This window comes from Cardiocondyla obscurior, linkage group LG05 (genome assembly GCF_019399895.1).
Source record: "Cardiocondyla obscurior isolate alpha-2009 linkage group LG05, Cobs3.1, whole genome shotgun sequence".
Lineage (NCBI taxonomy): Eukaryota > Metazoa > Arthropoda > Insecta > Hymenoptera > Formicidae > Cardiocondyla > Cardiocondyla obscurior.
Window position 1 is genome coordinate 8,440,289 of NC_091868.1, and position 21,475 is coordinate 8,461,763.

Below are 21,475 nucleotides of genomic sequence, written 5' to 3' on the forward strand. Positions count from 1 at the left end.
TATACCCGTGACCCCTGCCTCGAGCAACGTCTGCGAGATATAAATTGCGAATTTATTTCGGCGAAGCGAAGTATTTCGGCGTCTAAGAGCTCGTCGCGTACCGCAAGCGCGAATCATCCGAGATCTCGGAACGACTTGATCTCTGACTCTTGTTGACCGGGCAACGTGATCTACCTCGGTTTGGGGAGAACCGCGATAGCATTATTAGAGTACCGCATGCCACCGGGCATGTGTTACGTCTTCGTTTAGATACGGACGGGTCGAAGGACCGCGGTAGGGAAACGACTGGGCCGCGGGAACGACGGACGTTTACTGTCAAAGGGCGACGAACGGTCCTGGATGTAAACGTGACGTTGGCCGTCAGAGTAGGTACTTTCATTGATGTTATACAACCGCGGATCGAACGCTGAAAGGAGAAATGGGAGCGCGCAGCGGCTCTCATGCGGACCACGGGTATAAATGATATCGACAACGAATAGGAAAAATATTTAAAACAAACAGACACGCTTAAATTTGCATTAAAAAATAAAATGTTCGGTAATAATCCCGGCAGCGAATGATAAAATTGTTAATTTACGACGCGTATCAGTCCGCGCCCCCACGTTACGTGCGCGTATGTTTTTTTTTATATTCGTAGTTATGTCATAAATTTTTACATCGCGCTATGTTAATAGTGACGTTGTTAATCATATCATAAAGACTTTTTGCGCGAGAACACAAAGGTTTACTACGAAGAGGTTTCAGGCTTTATGTATGCAGGAGAGATAATGTGCATTCTGCGGCATATACGTGCCGCTTAATGCGTCGATTTTAACAATGGCGGATGATAATGGAATCATTTGTATTCCAGTCCTGCCTTCGATCATTCAGATTGACATTAATCATAAAAGGTAAAAAAGAAAAAAAAAACAAAAAAAAAAAAAGTAAAAAACAAACAACAGAAAAAAAAATTACATTTTTCTCATCGATAGTTTTCAAACATTCTGAGAGTACGAGTAAAGGTATGTGTATGCAACTCGGCGAACGAACACAGCGATTTAACGTTCGTAGATGACGTGTGTTGTTGATGTGTTATTTTTGTAGTGATTGATTTGCTCGCGTTCGCCGTTCGTTCGCCGAGTGTATACACACCTTTGGATGAAGGCGAGTTTTGCCTCATTATGTGTTATGCCCAAGGCTCGTGCAATCTCGGTCGCGGAGAAAGTGGAAAAGTGTATCACTCACTCTATCCTCTGCATACCGGGTGACATCCGATGTAACGACTTATTAATAACGAATTGAACGAAATTTGAACGCAATTTAAAAAAAAATCCATGAATTTTCTATTATCTCTAAAAAAATATCAAACTTTTAATTAGTTAACAATTGTTAATTTCAATTTAAAATACGTTACTCGTTCGTAAAATACGTTATTCGGCTCGTGTGTCGTTATATTTCGATAACGATGCCAAACAAATAGATGTACGACACTAATCGCGAACATATGTTCGTATCCTAATACATTTATTCAGTCGCGTTAATCTCGAAATGGCGATGTAGCTGCACGACGACAGTCGTTCGCGGACCACGATAATGACACCAGTTGCATACGACTACTCAACGATATGCATTAATATGTACGTACGTAAAATTAACCTAAAGCGATTTACTTTTAATATCTCACGTTCTGTTCATGTTTATCGCGAACTAATTCAAATGAGCTCTTGAAAAGAGTTCCTTTGTGCACTTCAACGGAATTCTAAATCAAGTATAATAAAAATTCTGTTATCTTACCCGACGGTAACTTTAATTCCTCCAATTGCACCGTAATATTGACATGATGATTTTCGCAAGCCGCCTCCTCTGCGCGAAATAAGCCGATAAGAAATCGAGTGTTTAGTCAGGCTTTCTCACTAACCTACTTAAGTCTCCCGAAGTATTCGAACTGCGCGACTGGAGTGAGGTGCTAGATGTTGTCGATTTTATATTAGTCGATATTTTCGCTAAAAGAAAAGTGGTAGAACAAGACGGATAGTCGGTTTCTCAAATGCCAGACGTTTAGTCATCCAATGTTTTGTTACTTATCTGTATCGTTTGAGCTAACATTTCTTTAAGGCTTGTCCTAACTGTCGTATCTAACCTTTATTGCTTTTATAAACACAGCTGATAAAGTATTTCAAATTTTGGGCGAAAATTATTTTTCACGAAAATAAAAATGAGAAAAGTACGGCTTCGAATATCGCGGGACGATCGAATTTTCTCGCGTAATCAATTTGCGATGCAATCGCGGCTCGTTCCGGGCGTACCTGGGACAAATCGCGCGAAATCTCACGCCGTGATATCAATGCCCGGGTACAGCGACAAAAGAGTTAGAGAAGCGGCGATAAGAATACTATCAGCGACAGGTATTTGTTATTCCGGTCCGCCGCGGCATTCGCCTCGTTGACCCGACGTGTCGTTTCACACGCGTGAGGGCCTTTAATTCTCATTCATAAGTATCACACGCCGCGCCATGTGGCACGGCGACGTCGTGTATACTGCAACGTCATTCGGCTAGATTGCATTCGCGAGCCGCGCGGCGATGCAACGGCACGACGCCGAGGGAAGCGCGGCAGAAAATAAATTACGCGCGTTGACTCCCGAAGGTGAAGTTGATTTCGTAAAACGCCGCCGTAAATATTATTTCTATTGCAACGCGCTGTGTTGCAATGACGGAAAAAAAAAAAAAAAAAATTCACCCGATTTACGTTCGATTCTACTTATCACACACATTCCCGCGTCGGAAAGTATTATCTTTAAAGGAAAAAAAAAAAGTAGGTGATTTTTATCTACGAGGGAAGATCACGGAGTACTCGAGGAAGCGCTTATTGAACGTTACACTACGCATGGTGTTTCGATGAAGATGCATATTCCTCGGAGTAACAAAGGGGAAATATCGAATCGACCGTCATGAAGTCACGACGCTTTTTCGGCGCGCAATAAAGAATAAAAAAAATTTTGTCTTTTTTTTCCTCTCATATTTTTCTTAGAGCTGAAACCAGTCAGACTAGATGCAATCTTTTTCACCGTAAGAATGTCGACCGCGCATCTTCCTTCCCCTGCGTTACCCAGGGATATTCTCATGTTTCCTCGCCGCTCCTCGAGATCCCGAAATTCGTGGCGCCGTGTGTAAACCGGAGGTGATAACGAAAACTGCTATCCACCGTGCGCGCAAACTTTGGCGTCGCGAAGTTAACGAACCGTCGGCCGTGGATTAATTGTTTAAGCGCCGCGCCGTAACAGCACGTTTATGGGGAAGATAACGAACCAAGTTTTACAACGTTTGCCGAGAAAACTTGGCGGTGTTAACGAACGCAGCCTCAGGCTCGAAGCATTCAAAGAAACACAGCGATTTTGTTTCTTTAATTTGTGTTACCAAGAATATTACAAAGGGACACATTTCTCACGCCCATTACTGCCGTCCTAATCTTACGAAGAGGCATAATAAACGTTCACTTTTACTGAAAGCTGATATTACTTTCCATACGCGTCACATGTGTTTTACATCTATTATATTTTCATCTGCGCCTAAAAAAAACAGAGTGGTTCAGTTTTAACAGTTATATCTACTTTTGGAAAGAGAATATTTTATTTCCAATGGACCTATTTCATCTTTTTTTTTTCTTTTTTTTCCTTTTTTCCCCTAAATAGAACGTTGGTAAGATACCCAAATTTTTTTTCTAAGAAACCCTAAATTTTCCGGTCCTTCGAATTTCTGAGACCACCTTCTAATATTTCATTTTTTTAGAATTCTTAAATAAATTATGTACGTCTTTCTATTTTTGACCGAATAATTATATTTTTTTTTCTTCCTTTTTTTAAATCGTAGTTTTCTAATCTGGATTTTTCAGATATCAATATTATCAATAATAATCCAATCGCAACAAATACTGCATTGATCACGTTACATAGAAATAAAAAAAATTTATCATTTTATCATTTCTGAAATAAACTAATAACGAATTGTGTGCTTAATGGAAAGTTTTTCTACAATTCATAATCCTCATTTCTCAACGTTTATTATTTTCATAATAATTATTTATTAACACCCACATTTTCTCAAGGCGCGTTCTATTATTTCTTCCCCGATTTTTCAATTAACCGTAATATTAATAGCGAGTCGCCATCCGCTTTAAGTAAAATGTTGCCCTTTACAGGCGCGACTTTTGTCATGCGGCAAGGGTTACTCGTCAGTTAACGAATACAAAGGGTGGTGTAAACGCACTTCTCCGTTGAGTATGCACTCAAGATGTAGTCTTTTGAAACTCGTTTTTATCGCGATCTGTGGCACCAGCCCACGTCTGCCCAGCAATGAACGCAATGCGAATGTTCGTATGCGATTTTCTGACCGAAGTTTTTATTCTTTGTATGCGAGCTGTTTCCATTACACTAATCTAAACTATTTTTTAGTTATAACAATATTATATGTACATTTATAGAAATCATAAATATTATAAATCCTGTTGTTTCGTAAGAGATTAATTAAAGAATTTAAAAATAATTAAAAACAAATTAGTAATTATATTAATATCAGCAAATAAAAGTTTTCGTTCCAAACACACGTTTGTAAAAATAATGGAGAAATCTATAACCTAAGTCAATATAATTCATATCTGTCTGATTAATACACATTATCGAATGCATACTTAAGTGGCGATAAAAAAAAATGAATCGATGAACAAACTAGATTTTAGATGAATGTGAATGACTAATTAGATAATTATAAACTAATAAATATGTGATCAAACCGGATAGCGAAAAACAACCTGTGTTAAAAATAGCTTTTAATAATATCTGAAAAAAATATTTCTCTATGTAATTACATTATTTTAAAAAAGAAAATACGACGTTGACATTATTTCATATTGCCATGTTTACGACACTCGGATTAAGACGTGATAAAAATAGACATTCGTAAGATATGCATTCGACAAGTTTAATTATAACGCTATCTATCTTAATCGTGATCATTTTTCTAGCCACGTGGCTCAAGTTCAAGAACACGTAAGTGCTAATAAAAAACAAATTTTCGAATAATATGTAACAGTCTATAAAATAGCAATTCTAAGATTTTGAATTGAACTAAATACATAAATACATTGTCGCGAATAAGATTAGTTCATATTAATTGCGATATTTATTCATTATGGAGAGGCCACTTGGTATTTTCTCTCTCCCTCTTTCTCTCGCCAAAGTGCAATATCATCGCCGCATACTCCGCCACGTTCTGTCTCAAAGGCGTTATAAATAACCACGTTCAACCCCGCGTGCATCCGTGATTACGATCGCGGAAGATAGCAGAATGCACAGCAGTCACGTTGCCGTACGTCCACGTCCTCGCGACCCTTCGGGATCACGCACAAGAATTTTTCTCTAACTACGCCATTACGTACTTATATCACGACTACTCGAACGTAACATTTAATATATTTCATCGCTGCATTATTAAAAATCGTACATAAAAATTGTTTAAAAATCAATCGTTCAGCAACCGCCAGTCGCTCGATTATAATTTTGCAATATATATTTTAATCGAGCAATTAATAAAAAACTTTTTTTTTCACGTTATCTGTTAAGTAAAAATTAATATTCAAAGATCTCTCTCGGTTTCTAAAAACTTTCAAAAATTTATACGGGCGATATCTTGGGTGTGAGTAAAATAACAATTAGGATGTTTAAAATTCAAGTATTTATCGCGTCATCGTAAAATATAACCGTTCATTAAATTAACTTAAAACACGGTAATTACGCCTGTCAAAATAAAAATAGAAGTCTCGGCGATTCGAAACTTTTGCTCGCTGCCGCAAATGAAAAGTGGCAAATGTGATAAAGCCCCGTGATCGATAATGTGCCTGATAAAAACAACTATGCAAAATGGATAGCGTTACACTGGCATATCTGGTGATACATGATTAACCGGAATCCACCTGCATCTGCTATTCGTAAAACCACGCGCCGATTACTTCAGTTTTGTTTTAATTCCGCTTTTTCAACCGCCTCGCGATAAATACATCATACCTGAGTTGATAATTGTGTACTTTGCGTCATATACGCATAAATTATTTCAATTCACTTACGCGATGGCATTACGCGCATTACGCCACGCAGACCGCACGCAGTTTTCGAGTAAATTAATTCCCTGTAAATCTAGATGTAATTACATAATTGAGGAAAAGTTCGGCGTGATCGCCGAATCGATTACTCATCGTACGTCGGGCATTTAATAATTCGCGACAATTCTTCGCATTGTCTTTCCACGACGCGTGCTCACCTAATTTCAAACATGAGATTGCAACCCGCTCTTCTTCCCGTGGACATAGACTCTCCCCCTTGTAAAAGCGTTCGCAGAAGCCGCTTGGCGTATCACACGCAAATGAATCACGGAATCATCGCTTAACGATGACAATCTCGGGTCAAAGTTCGTTCTCAAGTCATCAATGTTCATCATGGACCACGTGACGCGCCCCGACGTATCGATGTAACAAGTATATACGGAAATAGAAATCGAGATAACAAGCTTTAATCCACTTTCAGCACGTGCTATTTGGACATTATATCATAGACGTATTGAGAAGAATTTTTGTAGTAAATATAATTAAGTACGCGCATGCGGACTGTATAGAAAATCTAGAGAACATAGTTCTTCATTTTTTATATTATTAAAAAAACTTTTCGTGCAGTATCCAAAGCCAAAACAGAGCGACGTTCGTTACGCGAAAAAAAAAAAAAAAAATTATTAGTATTATTCGGTTTATTAATATTAATATCGTTCAGTTGAAAAGAGCTCAGATTAAATGAAAGTACAATTAAAAATAATCTCATAATTGACAGCTCGATCTGTTTAGAAAATATCGAATTATCGAGTATCACGAGATAAGAAAAGTGTATTTGCGCGATAGGCAAAGACGGAAAGTAGATCAATCTAAATTAAATCCTCCGCGATTGAGCAAGATATTTTCCTGGCGGTGTGAAATAATAGAAATCCGAATGGAAATTTTAGCACTAGGAAAATTCCACCGTGCTGGAAGAATATAATCAAGAGCCGCTGAAAAGACTAATATCTACTTTCTTTTTTAATAAACCCCGGAAAAGACGAATATCTCACGCGAGGAAACTTTATTATTATTATTATTTTTTATTTTTTTCCTTTTAAATTCTCCGAAAAAGGAAATGTCGTTTTCGGATCCCGTCTTAAACGCCCCCGGATCCACTTGTCTTCGAGAATTAAAACAAAACGCCGCTGACGTACGCAATTATTTCGCCGACGATCGATGATATTGTACGTTCGAAAGCGCAAATTGCGGGTAACGGAACTGCCATTTAATAGCGCGGGACCGAGAAGGAAGAGAATGAGAGGGAGGGAGAAATTACGTGACTCGTCCGAATTATTTCGTTCGATCGTGACTTTGATAACGGGGGACAGGTTGCACGGCTCCGAGGTCCATCGATCGATAAGCGGGGCATCAAAGAACCGCCGCCCATCAGCTGTTCCGGCGCGAAGAATGGCCGGGCGAGCGGACTTCGGCCGCGACTTTGGCAGCTCGTTATTCCATCACGATCGATGGATTGCGCGATGGGCGCGAGGCGTGTCGCTCGGACTCTCCTCTGCGACTGCGAGTCGTGATCGCGTGTCTTCCCTGTGTGTGCCGGACCGTACGAAGGATATTAAACCTTGCCCCGCAAATCCCGCCTGTATTATCGCCTCTTCTTGCGTAACCGTTTCGGCCGATCCTTTCATTATTTGTCCGATAGCCACGTTGTTCTTGTACAGTTAACTCATTTATAGCCGCAAATGTGAGTCGTTATATTAATGATACTTAAAGAGAACCATCCGCGGAGAAATTGAACCGAAATATCGCCCGTGCTTCGCGATATTAAATTATTAATACTTGGAAAATTATATTGTTGTTGGAAATAAAATATTATTATGTTTTAATCAAGTGGACGTAAAGTACGTTAGAGCGAGGAATAAAAATAAAAGGCGTAATTGCAGCACGATAAATTCGGCCTCGGAAGAAAATAAAAAATAAAAAAGAAAAAAAATCCGCAGAGATTAAGAGGGATAATTATCGCGAAATTAAGATACCTCCAAGGAGGTCTCGCGTATCATCTGGCACTCCGGCAGTTATGTATCAAAATTATGGCGAGGTAACAATATACCGTAAGCGGGAGATCGACAATCTTTTTCATCGTGAGCTTTTCGTAAAGTCGCCGTTTGCGTTGGGGTTTAACAAATCTATGCCGGGAAGTAATAATAAGAGCAAACGTGCGCAGTTTGGCGCAGTTATTTAGTTAATGACGCGATTTACTTCGAGACTGTGCCTTAAGCTATCGCCGCAATAAAGCTGGCTACATAACTGGCCGTGTAATTTTTTTTTTTTTCTTTTTTTTTCGACACATAGACGTATATATATATTGCTCAAAAGAGAAAAACAAATTTCAACAAAATCCAAGGCAGTTCGTAACGTTCGATGGTATCAAAGATTAATAAAATGCATTTGCAAATCGATAAGTTCAGTCTAGTTATATCGGACTTCTCGTCAACGAGATTTTTTATCGAATAAATTTTCATACGATTCTCGATTAATTTATTTTCTCTTTTTTAACAACACGATTTTACATAAAGTTATAAATGCTTTTTTTATTTTCTAAGAAAGCAATTAATTTAGACTCTTATTTAACTCTATAATATGCAGATTTAATCGCGCTCCGCTTGATTACCAAATGCGCGCATGCCTGCCATTATTATTACGAAGCGGAAATGAGTGATTCATCAGGACCGATAATACGACCGCCAGGTTCTCGTGTGAAAGCTACCTAACAAGTACGACGGTATCTCCTGACAGGGCAGAAGAAGGGGCCACGAAAGAAGCGGCCCGATTTTATGGGGCCTCATTATCAGCTTTACTTGCTCCTCTCTTTCGATTTTGTCTTATTATCGTACGCGCAAAACGGACCTGCTCTTCCTCACCGCAGCTTTTTCCACGACAGGCTCAAATTCGTGCGCGTTACAGCCACAAGACTCGTTAATATTTGCAAAAAAAAAAAAAAAAAAAAAAAAATAAGAAAAAAAAAGAGAGGGGAGTCTTTATTAAATAAAAACGACATTTAATATCAGTTTTTCATCCGCATTTATGTTTAAATGCGTCATAAATTTAATTTGCATAATTATTGATAAAGTAAAATTTATTACCGCAATTTCTATCGTCGTTTTTATTTAACTATTTTAATAAGTAATTTCTTAGCCACAAAAATGGAATTCCGGAACAAACAGGAGTTAGATCGTATCGACCATTGTCGTAATAACGCCGTCTTTAAATATTCGCTAGATATGTTTAATCCCCACCGTCGGCGGGAACGTTAAAGTATCGGCTCGGCTCTTTGACGTTTCTCGGGCGGAATCGGAGCGCGATAGATAACCTTCGTGTTAAGGTTAAAGTCTCCTAGCAGCGGCGGAGAGAAAATACATAAATAATACCTCGTACGAAAATCCACTCGATAATTTAGTAATCGGGTAACGAGCGGTCTCGAAATTCGAAAGTTATTCAAAGACGTCAGACATAAGTTGACTTTAAACACGGACGATCTCCCGATGGGATAAGCGATTATTAAATCGTTATTAACGTGTATTTATAAAATTTACGTTACTTTTTATAGACTTCGCAGCGTTATCGAAATAACCATTCGTAATTGTTTTTTTTTCTTCTCTATTTTTTTTAACTATTTGTTGAACGCGCCAGGATTAATTAATTGTTGGAACGTTAGTTTCAAATCCGTATTTATTCGCGAAATACAGAAACGTTAATTAGCGTTTTCGTGGACGTATTGATCTGCTCATAATGCAGTTAATATATGTTCGTTTCTACAACTAATATTTACTCAGCTAACGCCTAGGCTCTAACGCGCTGCTCAAGCATGATATTACAAGTAAGATAAGCCTTAAGAGCACGTACGTAGAGTACAGCGTTTAGCGGGCCGCAAGGTATGATAAAAATGATGTGGGAGGCCAAGGTTAACACTCGAACGATATTTTAAAGCACAATAGGGGCATGTACCGAATTTGTCTTCGAGATTAGGTGCCATATTATGTAAATAAACGTAGAAATCGAAAGAAATTTCGCAAATATAAAATAAGAATTAATAATCAAAATCAGCACATAACGCAAGTACTTAAATTAGCATAATTCGTCAAGCCCGAGAGAAATTACTCACGAAATTAGTCGTAAAAAAAATTAAGAAAAAAAAAAAAAAATGTGAAACATCCAGAAAACTTAAGATAATCATTTAAATGCTACGTATACCGATGCATGTACGTGCCGATCTAGCCAGCCTACAGTTTTCAAAACTTATTCACAACTCGTCCCCTATCGAGATGAATATTCATCAAGCTATTTTGGTTTCGTATTTACACGAAAAAACTACGATCGCCTAACGGTACCCATATAGCTGTCGTATTAACTCAAACGTCGATTCACTTAAAATGCAAGCATGATTTTAATATTAAATAGATTTCATCAACGCCATTATGCCACGGAGATTTATTGAATCAATATAGACGGCCATCAATACAAGTGTTTGACGCAAAGTACCTATTTATTTTACCAAGTACCAAGTAAATACTTTTTCACCAAATAATACAGTTTTATCAAGTAGTAAAAGCTTTACGCGCGATAAGATAAAAAAAAAAAAAAAAGGTATATGTATATGCGGCATTACAGGAAACTTCTTTAAAAATATAGATAGGCGTAAACTTGCGGCGTATTGAAGCCTTCGCTCCTCCGCTCCGATCATAAATTCGTCAAAACGGCCTCCCTCATCGAGATCTTCGCAAACAGCAAGATATCCCGCGTAAAAGAGAGAAGAGGGGCTTTCTCCTCGCTTCTCGTATTTGTCCAATCGATCAGGCGCGAGGTACACGGACACACATAACTCTATTCGCTAATCGGCGCTCGTCAGTGCGGCAGCTCACGTTCCCGAGGATTTTCGAAGGTCCCCCAAGCGATCGCATCGCGTCGCGTCGCGCAGTCTCGAATTTTATCCCTTCGCGTATAATTCAGCCCGGGCGGCAGACGTGATCGGCAAGCGACGTCCGGTCCATTCGCTGTGCGAGAGATAAAAAAAAAGGAAAAAAAAAGAGAGAGAGAGAGAGAGAGAGAGAGAGAAAAGATACGAATTTTTCTGCGAGCCGCGGTTCGACGAGCCGGCGGGATGAAATCCGCCGCGAAACGCTACTCCGTCGAACGGTGCAACAGGAATGCACATATCTCCCAATTCAATCGAGAGATATCTCGCCTTGTGCGATATCAAAAATTACGAAGCGCTTCTTATCAGGCGCGATAAGCCTAATTAGCTGACAAATGCAAAGAGTTAATAATATTCGTATCCGTGTTTCAATATTTATGGCGAATTCTCGCCGTTCGATTTTTTAATAAGATATCATACTTGATTTAAATATTATCGCGCAATTATTACTCCCGCAATTTATTTCGCTGCTTTTGTGTTTTAGCGTGATTCCTCGAAGTTCTTCCCAGCCGATAATTTTCGAAGTATTACAAGACTCGGGGAGCGCACACGCGTTTTGCGTTGAATTATTCACGCCGCGTGGCGTTGACCCACCGAGGTTATTGTGGTGGCCAAAATTAGTGAAAATGTTATGCTTCAATGCGTCATTGTCACGAAATAACGTGGCCGTGAACACAGATATCGATGATCGATGAGAAATGCTTTCAGCCGCGTCGTTATTTCGTTCGAAGTACTTCTCTTACGGTATCGCGAAACCTATCAATTGTTTAATTATTATACATTCTAATCGTTCCCTAAACCTTATTCCTCCCTGCAAGTAACGTTTAACACGGGGCGGTGGAAAACGTAGCATCGGAAAATATCAGTGACGCAGCGTGCGAGACACGTGTAAAAATAATCCCGATACACTTGTGGGCGAATTCTCGGCACGCAAGCAATCGGAGCGATGCAGCGGCGGCCGAGACGTTTTTTCCAAGACGAACCGCCCGCCAAGTTATTTTCAATTAAAATTATCAGTGGATTCGAATCGAAATCTTCCTCGGATCAGATTGCGTCGCGGAACCCGGGCCAGGCCCGTGCTCGCGGTACGAACGTGAAGAATTACGCACGAGCGATATCTGCCCGGACGTAAGTCAAGCGCACAATGCGTTTAATTTCTCACGGTCAAGTCTCTCGGTCGCCCCTCGAAAGGCGCATCCCCAAACGCATCGCAACCCCTGTACTCGAATCACACGAGCCACTGCGCTCACGGTCACTACGCCGCCAGGGTTGGCAGGAGCCAAGAGAGAGAAAAAGAGACCGGGGGGAAAAAAAGGAAAAAAAAAGGAAAAAAAAAAAAAAAAACGAAAGAAGGGAGGATAAAAATTGCAGTTCTTACCTGTCAAACGTCGCGCTGGTTTTGGCCGATGCTGTGCGTCATCGGAGCGAAATCGTCTCGGAGGAAGAGGCACGAGGGAACACGCAGCCTCGAGCAGCCAGCGCGCAGTGGCGGCGAGATATTTGGCGGGCTCGAAAATAGCAATAGCTCCGCGTCCTCCGTCGGCGTGATGCTGCTTCCTCGGCGCACAGGCGATGACACGCATACACGACACGCCGCGCGACTACACGACGTCCTGCTCGGTTTCCTCCTCGTCGTCGTCAGTCCTCCACGCTTTTACACTCGAGCGCGGTATAGAGAGGCCAGCTCTATATTGCTCCCGTCCTTTTCGCTCTTCGCTCACTCGGTCACCAGCCGTACGTATCTTCGAATGCACCGCTCCGCGGCTCCGACGAGATTACGTCGCCGTCGTCGTTAATATCGCCGGCAATTCGCCCCGATATGTTCTCCCCCCCGAGAGATAACTTTGAAAAGTACTCATTCGTCCCTATTCGGCCTCTCCGGTCCGGTTCCCGTCGACCTTCCCTCCGCCACCGCCGTCGCCCGCGATTCGATCTGCGGTATCTGGGTATCCGTGTCGTCGTGTACGCCGATCGCACTTTGCACGCATTACAGATCCATCGATCCTCCGTCTTCTCCTCGCCTCTGCCCGCCCGTCACCACCCACCGCCGCCGTCGCCACCGCCGTCGTCGCCGTCGTCGTCGTCGTCGCCGCCGCCACGCCGATGCCAGCCTCTCCGTTTCGCACAGATCGTCTTATCTCGGAGTGCACGGCACTTGACGCATCATGGTGGGATTATCGGGGCTCCTCGGCTCTGCGGAATCGCTCTTTGCAGCCGGCAGATCGATGCTGGTGCCTAGCGGAGCTGAATCGAGCGATCTTCCCGACGTTATCGAACCGCTCCGCGAGTCTCAAGTGATCGATCGAATCGACAATTGCGGGGCCGGTGATTACAACGTGCATCGATGTTATCAGATATTTAACGACGAAATGCCAAATGTTTTGCGAAAAGTTATCGAGTGGCACTGGCAAACAAGTAAACGATGACCCGCGCGGAGATGTTGGCCTACGAGGTAAGTGCCACCGCGTACGCGTACTTCACAGCTGCTTGACCGATCGTGCTGATCTCTGATACCGGCGTGAAAGTCATGATTTCTAGAGAACCACGCGCGTTATCTCCCACGCCGAAAAGGAAAGGCGACAACTCATCACTTTTCCCGAAGCCGATCGATAAAGGCCACCCAAAGTTCCTCGTCGTTTTTTCCTCCTCGAGAATCACACCGGGGTATTCCACCCCCGCTAGTCTTAGCTCAAACAATTCTCTCGTGCGAGATCCCCCGGCGAATAATCACCCTATCGCACGCCACTTTCCTCGCGTCGTCCGGCACCTTCGCGAATGAGCGAAGCTTCTTCCCGCGCCGTCGAATCTTCGATTCTCCGCCGAGAACTTGTCGTAAAAATCCTCCGAATGACGAAAATTAATTTTTCGGGCCACAGAAACTGATTTTCTCAGATCTCACCGCTGTTCTTTCCGCCGTCTTTCCCCCGATTCTGTCCGCGCGAGATGACGAGGAGGATTCCGCGGATTCTATTTCTTGCTCCACTTTATGCGACTCGTTTGCCGAACCGAGTCCTCGATTATCGAAGGTATCGCCTTCTTCGATCGACTGAACTTTCTTGTCGCACCGGTTCACCCTCACTTTCCCTTTCTTCTTCGTAAATCGCGCCTCCAATTCAGCCTGGGCATGGAATTGGCTGGTCCGAAGCAAGCCCAAAGAAACGCCGAAATCTCCCTTGACCGAGCAAGAGAGATAGAGAGATGCTCGCGGCTCCGCGGTTCGCGCGCGACTGATCGAGGGCGAGAGTCGTTATTGGGAGCAGAGCGCCTCCACTCTGTTCTCCTCTTTCTCTCTTTATTACGCCTCTCTCGCTCTCCCTCGCTGGCTCTATCTCCCTCTCGCGTGTACTATCACGTTCCCCCGTCGACCTCCCTTTCTCCCTCACGTAGGAATCGTTTCTTCTTTCTCGCTCTCTCCCTTTCTCCTTCTCCCTCCATCCAATTCCGCTTCGCTCTTATGAGAGAATCCGTCTCTCTCTATCGTTCTCGTCGTTGACGCACTCGCGGTTGAGCCGTGCCGTCGATCTCCGTCGTTCTCACTTCGATTCAGTCTCTCTCTTCGTCCACCTCGTCGCTGAACAGGTTCACTCTCGGCTCCCGTTCGCGCGGAGCAGGCGCGAAACGAACGAAACCGAAACTCAAACTCGCGGCGACCGCCTCCGCCAGGCTCTTCTTCTCCTTCGTTTTCTTCTTGTTCCTCCTCTTCTCGATGTTATATAGTCTTCCTTGGTACGACGTCTCCTTCTTCTCTAGCAGCGTCAAGGTGGTTCCTTTGGTTTTGTCCGTTCCCTCCCTTCCCATCCCTATCTCGACCACCGTGAGTTTCCTACCTCGATCACTTACGTTTCCCTCTCAGATCGATTTCTGCATACTTCGTTCCGCGTCTTCTTTGACATCGTGTTTTAGTTCTTACATCTGCACAACTCCTCTTTCCTGCGTCTGCTTTCTTCAGCACGCTTCCATTACCTCTCTCTCTTCCTCTCACTCATAGCACGACGATTTTTCATCCAGATATTTTCTTCTTCATTCTCTATTTACACATTTCTTATCTGCAGACATTTCGCTTATCTTATCTATCTCTCGCTTTAACTTCTCGCTTTCTCTGTTTTTCCATGGTAGATACCCGTGACCTCCCTCGCCGTTCTTTTCACTCTCCGTCCTTCCACTCGGACACCTTTCCTCTTCTAGTCCTCTTCCTCAATGTGGCCGTTCTCCTCAGCTCTCGCTTTCTCCGTCGCGTGGACGGCATACTTCCTTCACGATTTTGCCAAGGCACTCCATCCTTCTCTTTATAGCCACAAGCGAAGACACTGTCCAAAACTGGTTGGTGAGACGCTCCGGCACTCGTTTCGGTACCATAATCGACTGGCCGGACTGCTGTGCCACACAACCGCCAGTTCCACCCTCTTTTCCTCGTCTTTTTGATTGTCGTTCTCTCCGAGCACCCTTACCCTTCCACCGTCTCCGCGAAAATATAATTCCATAAGAAAGGACCCCAACGGATAGAAAAAACTACAATCAAGTCGTCAAGACGTTATTTCTCGGATCTCAAAATTTAGAGGGAAATCGATTGGCATCTGGGGAAACTGTCACCTTGACAAAGACCAAGCGCATTCATTGCCATACCCACCCGAAGTATCACGCATGCTGCGTTATTATGCAACAGCTAAAATTTATTTCCACTCGCCCACGCTTTTCCTAACTCTCGAGTTTCGAATTTTAATCTCGCTCCTTCCTTAAATTAATTTACTTACTTCTAGTGTAATACAGCCAGATTTCGGGCATTTAAATTTAGAATTTCTAAGCATCGTGCGGCTAAAGATCGAGCCGTTCAACGAAAATAGAACGAATATCACGGGACACCGAAATCACCAGCTCCGATTTGGCAATTGGGGACGAGCTTCTAACGAGGCTCAATCCTTCGTATCCTGTTTGGACTTTGGTGCGTGGCTCGCCATACGGTTGTCAGTTGACAAAGATTTGCGTGTGGCAAAGAAATTAGCGAGTCGTTCTTTTGTTAGGCGAACACAGCTGCTCGGATTAAAAGGGCTTTATGCGGAATGTAGCAGACTTTATTATATGCAAAATAAATAATTGCATAGCCACGTAATCGTCTTAAGATTCACGTCACATCAAGATATATTAAAGAATTCCAAAATTGAAATATTTATTTGTCAATAGTTAATTTTTTAAGTACATCGATACTTTTAATATTCTGTTCTAATAATAATTAATGTTAACCGCGTATTAGTTCCTTCTTAAATAAAAGAAAAGAAAAAAGATTTTTTTTTTTCTTTAAATGGAGATGGAGTAAGCAAGATAAATGAAAGTCATAACTCGAGCCTTTCTTAGAAAGTATTCTAAGAAAGCGAAATGACTTCCTACAAACGATCGAATTGCTTCCAATAGCGCAACATATAATTCAATTTTGTTTTCATTCCTAATTCATCGACGTAATGACTGATACAGTCCTTGCAATATTGGCTGACCGCAAAAGACAGTCACTGCTATCCAAGGGAGAATCTATTCTCGGAAAAAAGATCGCTTATAAAATTTCGCTTATAAATTGCAAAAGTTTAATTAAATGTTCTATTTTAATATTGAATATATATATAAATATATTCCCTAAAAATTAAATGCACCGAGAAATAAATATATTCCATAAAAATAAAGTAATACGTATTAACGCCACGCTGGTAAAGACAGATACATTAATAATTTGCTTGCTGCGAATAAATTAAGCCACGCACGTGAAAACGCTTTAAAAATTGGTAAATTTAACTTTTATATTTTAAAACGTGTATTCAATCCAAATGTTTAAAGAATCACCACAATAAAGGAAGATTTATAATATTAAAAATACATTAAAGTCACACAAAGCGCGTGATTTTTTCAACGCCACAATTTTCCATCTCGGCAAAAGTTCAAATGTGCTTCTAGTGTTAAATCGCGGATATTAAATTGGAAATTAAATTTAAATGTTCACAATATTCATTGCGAATTGCATTTTCTTTAGTAATACATTTTAAATGCAATTTATGTTGACTGTAACTAATTATAGAAGCTTCACCGCGAGGATTGAGCAGTAATTAACTTCACGAATAAAAGTAGACGGTTCTAGTCAGCCCTTTATCTCCGGCGGTCCCTAAAATTAAAACAAAATAATAAAAAAAAAAAGTCGTCGACGATTGGACATTTAAGTGGAGTAGAAGTCGGGTCTAAACTTCGCAGAAACTTCGCTAAGAGAATGGATACGCCCAAATTCAAGGATGCATCGGATTATAAAGGCTCAGATACGCAACGTGAAGTCGTACTATATTTATATTCAAATTTCGCCGGGAAACATTTTCTTGTTTTCCATTATCTAAATTAACGACTTAAAAATCGCGCAAAAAAAATTTTATATTATTAAAATTTACAATTTAATAATTTTTATATTTTATAATTCTCCTACAATTTTTTTCTCTTTTTTTTCTTTAAAATTATTTTGATAAAAAAAACGTTTTAAAGCACAAGTAAAACGAAGCAAGTATCTTCTCATGGAATTCGTTCCTCAATATACTTTTCCGCAGTTTAATCATAATATCAGATTTTTCTTTTTCGTTCTAATGGAATTTCACCTTCGACTTTCTCCTTGCCGAATTCACGAAGGCATTAAACAAAAGTTTTGCGAAGGGGTAAGCTGTACATTCCTCGAGCGCCGTCGGGAAGCCAGCACGGCGGCTGTCCAGACGTTCGATCGGCGCTCGGCATCGAAGGAAGAAATTCGTGTACATAATCCGTGCGTATCGAATCGCTTCGCGAGACAATTGAAATGCAGCGCGCGTTAAGATACGTACGTATAGGAACCACAGGACGCATGTAACGTCGGCTACATCAATGCGTGAATGTTACGCACGTTGTCACGTACGGCCGAGCAATTGAATACTCAGGTACTCCGTGCGCGAGTACGGAGTACCGGGCGTCGCGACGCACTTGTGACGTGCGAGATGCCGAACTGTCGCGGATACCGTTACACGAACACCGTCGACGGGATCATCTATTGACCGAGCAACGGCACTCGATGGATTAGAACACACGATGTTCCACGCGGTGGCTAAATTATCATGTCGAATTCGACGAATCGTCGCTGACCGCGAACGCTCGCGAAATTTAACGTTAATTTAATAAAACCATAGTTTACTTGTTAAATAATAATAATATTAATATTACAATTTACAAAAAGATAAAAATAAAACAAAAATCTATCATCGTCATATAATTTACCGATTGCAAGATCGATTATCTCCTTTAAGAGGAAATAAAAATTACAATTAATTTATCTCCACTGGAACAACCTTTCTCGTCTATATGGCGTAATTTAGCGTTAACGCCGCGCATCACCGCAAACCACGCGCTGCACGTGACGTAATTAAAATTACGCGTGGCAAACGCGACGGCGTCACGCGGCCCATGAACGTCCGTTTATTCGCGGTCAGCATCCATGCGGGGGACTTTGCCGTTATCACAAATGCGAGCCCCAACGAAATTAACATAAATGAAAGGATCCCCATTAGATTCTCCCGGCAAATGCATAGACTGACCTTCGTGGAAACGTCGCGACCTTGGAATCTCGCGTAGAAATCGATGCGCGGGTCGGCGGTAAAGGCGATCGCGTTCTCCCGCGAGTGAAAGGATAACGAAGTCATCTGCGTCGACGGTGTAATCCTCGCGGCAGTGTCTCGGCGGAGATCGATCGCCGCAGCCGGTGCACTGCGACGTGTCAATAGAAATACCCAGGACCGATACGCGATTGATTGATACGACTTGAATCGAGATCGTGCCGAGGTATCCTTATTCCGCAAGTCCTTGACGCGGAAGGACCACCACGATAAAATTCTGTTAGCGAGATAATCTTCGAGATAACAACTCGGTATTAATAAGAGAGATATCGATAATCAAGTCCTGCAATTAATTATTTTTCTCCACCGACTCCCCTCCCAAATATTTTTAATCGAGTTATCCGTTTCATATTCCAATATCGCAAAACTGCAGCCGAGTTTCTGATACGTTTCTACAAGATAGATCCCTTCAATTACGAATTAAACGCGATGCGAAATATTCCAAGGGTGCGCCCGTACGGAAATACATATCCAATAAGTGAACGCGCGGAGTCTACGCTAAAGATAGCACGATAACAACGTCAAAATTAGCGGCAGCTTCTCTCCATCAATTAAACGCGGTATAATATACCAGGAAACGCCGAACAATTATTGCTGTCTGGCCCACATATTGCACCGGGGCTGCAGCATCGTTTTCCTCATCCCGACGTCCATTTGCCTTCATTGCATTCGCCGACGGGATGGGTTTTTTTTTTTTCCCTCTCTGCTTCTCTGTCGCGAATCGTTCCACAAACGGAACGCGCGCTACGATCGCGCGGCAAAAAGTTTTGCAGGAAAAAAGTGAATCGAGCAAATAAATTTAATCGGAATAAGAAGTAGGAGCTCTGGTGTGAAAGACTAAGTGTTAGACGAGGGATCCTCCGAATTCGAGATCGATAATCTTCTCTATTTTTTCCCGATTTTCCTACAAATACGCTGGAAGTGAAGTCGAACGCCGAGACATTCTACACGCGCGTACAAGCACACATGCAGCCGATAAAATGCCACCTATTCGGCGGCACGCTAAAATAGAGAGTACCTGAATTTACGATATGTTCAGAGACGCGTGATAAAACGGCACAGAAACGGAATTAGCCACTTCTCGCTTCCTACCGCAAGGCGCAGTTGATCTTTCAACGATACGCAGACTCGCATTATTTTTCCAATCAGATAAATAAATTAATTTTTCGCTCCGTCGTCGTTATTGCTAATGGAATTGAGAATTAAATATTATTAAAGCTACGGTTATAATCTGCATTTTTCAAGATCTACGTTTCATCATAAGGTTTCCTTTTTTACGTTCTTGATAATTATAAAAAAAAAAAAATAATTAAAGCATAAGTATAAATAATTAGAGCCAGTTAAGTGGCTTGGAACAATTTCCACCAGCTAAACGCTTCTAACCTTCATAAAGTTCTTTCTTTACGACGTCTACAAGAAGATATAATAAGATCGCGATTGCGTATATTCAGGTCAATTAGAGCTAATTCTCTCCTGTCGCGTAATTAATTTTGTAGCCGATCGAAACGGCGCCTCTCACTATATAAATAACACAGAGGCGTTCTGTTAAACTGTTGTTACTTTTGTAATTAATACAATTATGAGGAATGTTTTATTAAATAAATAATATTACACGTCCTGTAACTCGTAAAAAAAAAAAATCTAATATTTCGAATTGAAATGTCGCACAATGGTCTAGATTCAATTTAAAAAAAAAAACAAATTGCGCATTGCGTTCTGCTGCTGTAAATGTCGTAGATAAGAATCTGAGCTATATCGCGGCTGGCTATTTATTAAGAGTTGCAGCACGACGAACAATAATCACCGAAGTAGAAGGCCTTGTCTGTCTGGCTGCCTAAATTCGCCTTCTTGCACTCCCGATGCGCTTTAATAACCGCGCGTATTGTGAAACAATTGGTAACAACGCGATAGAATAAAATCGTGAAGCCATTGCCGGCGATCATTTGCGCGTAAGTGGTTTCGAAGCGTGTGCGCCTTTTGGAAAATTAAATGATCCCCCTGATAAGTACATTCTTTGGGAGCTGACGCGATTGCTCAATTACTCGCACGTTGCATTCGATACTTTGCGATCGTAAAAGCCAATAATGTATTCTGTGGACAGAGTCGTTGCCCAAGCTACTTTAAATTATTACGTTAGCATCTGCAACAATGCAACACAGTTGTCGCGCATTCGCTCGGCCGGCCAACGCCAATGTACGACGCTGTTTGACTAGGTCTACGATGTCGTTCTAGCGATAAACAAATTAATTACTTGTAATGCCACACTTTTTACCAGTTCAGATCATGCGCGTACCAGTTAAATTTATTGACTCGACATCGACATGGTACATTAACGCATCGAGTACGTGTGCCGTTAAAAAACGTTTCTCTCTTTGTAGAAAATTAATTAACTTGATACTCGCTGACGAAATTATTTCTAAAATATCGCTCGATGATTTTTGGAATATTTTTTTTTTTTTCTTTCTTTCTTTATCGAACACGAAGTTTTTTCCACGTATAATAATTTGCATTTCAAAGGCAGAAAAAATTAGCAATTGTTCGCGGCGTCGACATTGATGTCGTTGACAAATCAATCGGTTTGGTCGCAATTTTTTGTCAAATATCGCGCTGCTCGAACGATCGACCTTCTGTGCCGTGCGCGCAATTTGCATTTCCCGATCGCATAAATTTCATAAAACTGTAGGGAAAAAGTGAATCGAACAAAATAGATCCGCATCGATAATACGGAATAGTTTACGATCGAAATATAAATAATAAAGGTAGTCGGAATAAGAAGT

At 41.5% G+C, this 21,475-nt stretch overlaps 1 protein-coding gene across 3 annotated transcripts in view; it reads right to left on the bottom strand.

The window, feature by feature from the left end:
- Positions 1-21,475, bottom strand: part of Oatp74d (Organic anion transporting polypeptide 74D) — a 96,447-nt gene that overhangs the window by 49,485 nt on the left and 25,487 nt on the right. The window contains exon 1 of one of the 3 annotated variants that reach the window (XM_070656591.1): positions 12,419-13,293. The exons of 1 other annotated variant lie outside the window; for it this stretch is intronic. The gene's annotated coding sequence lies outside the window, so the exon portion shown is untranslated. Of the gene's footprint in view, positions 1-1,773; positions 12,357-12,418; positions 13,294-21,475 lie in introns of those variants that run through there. One more of the 3 variants, XM_070656593.1, reaches the window with a different exon arrangement.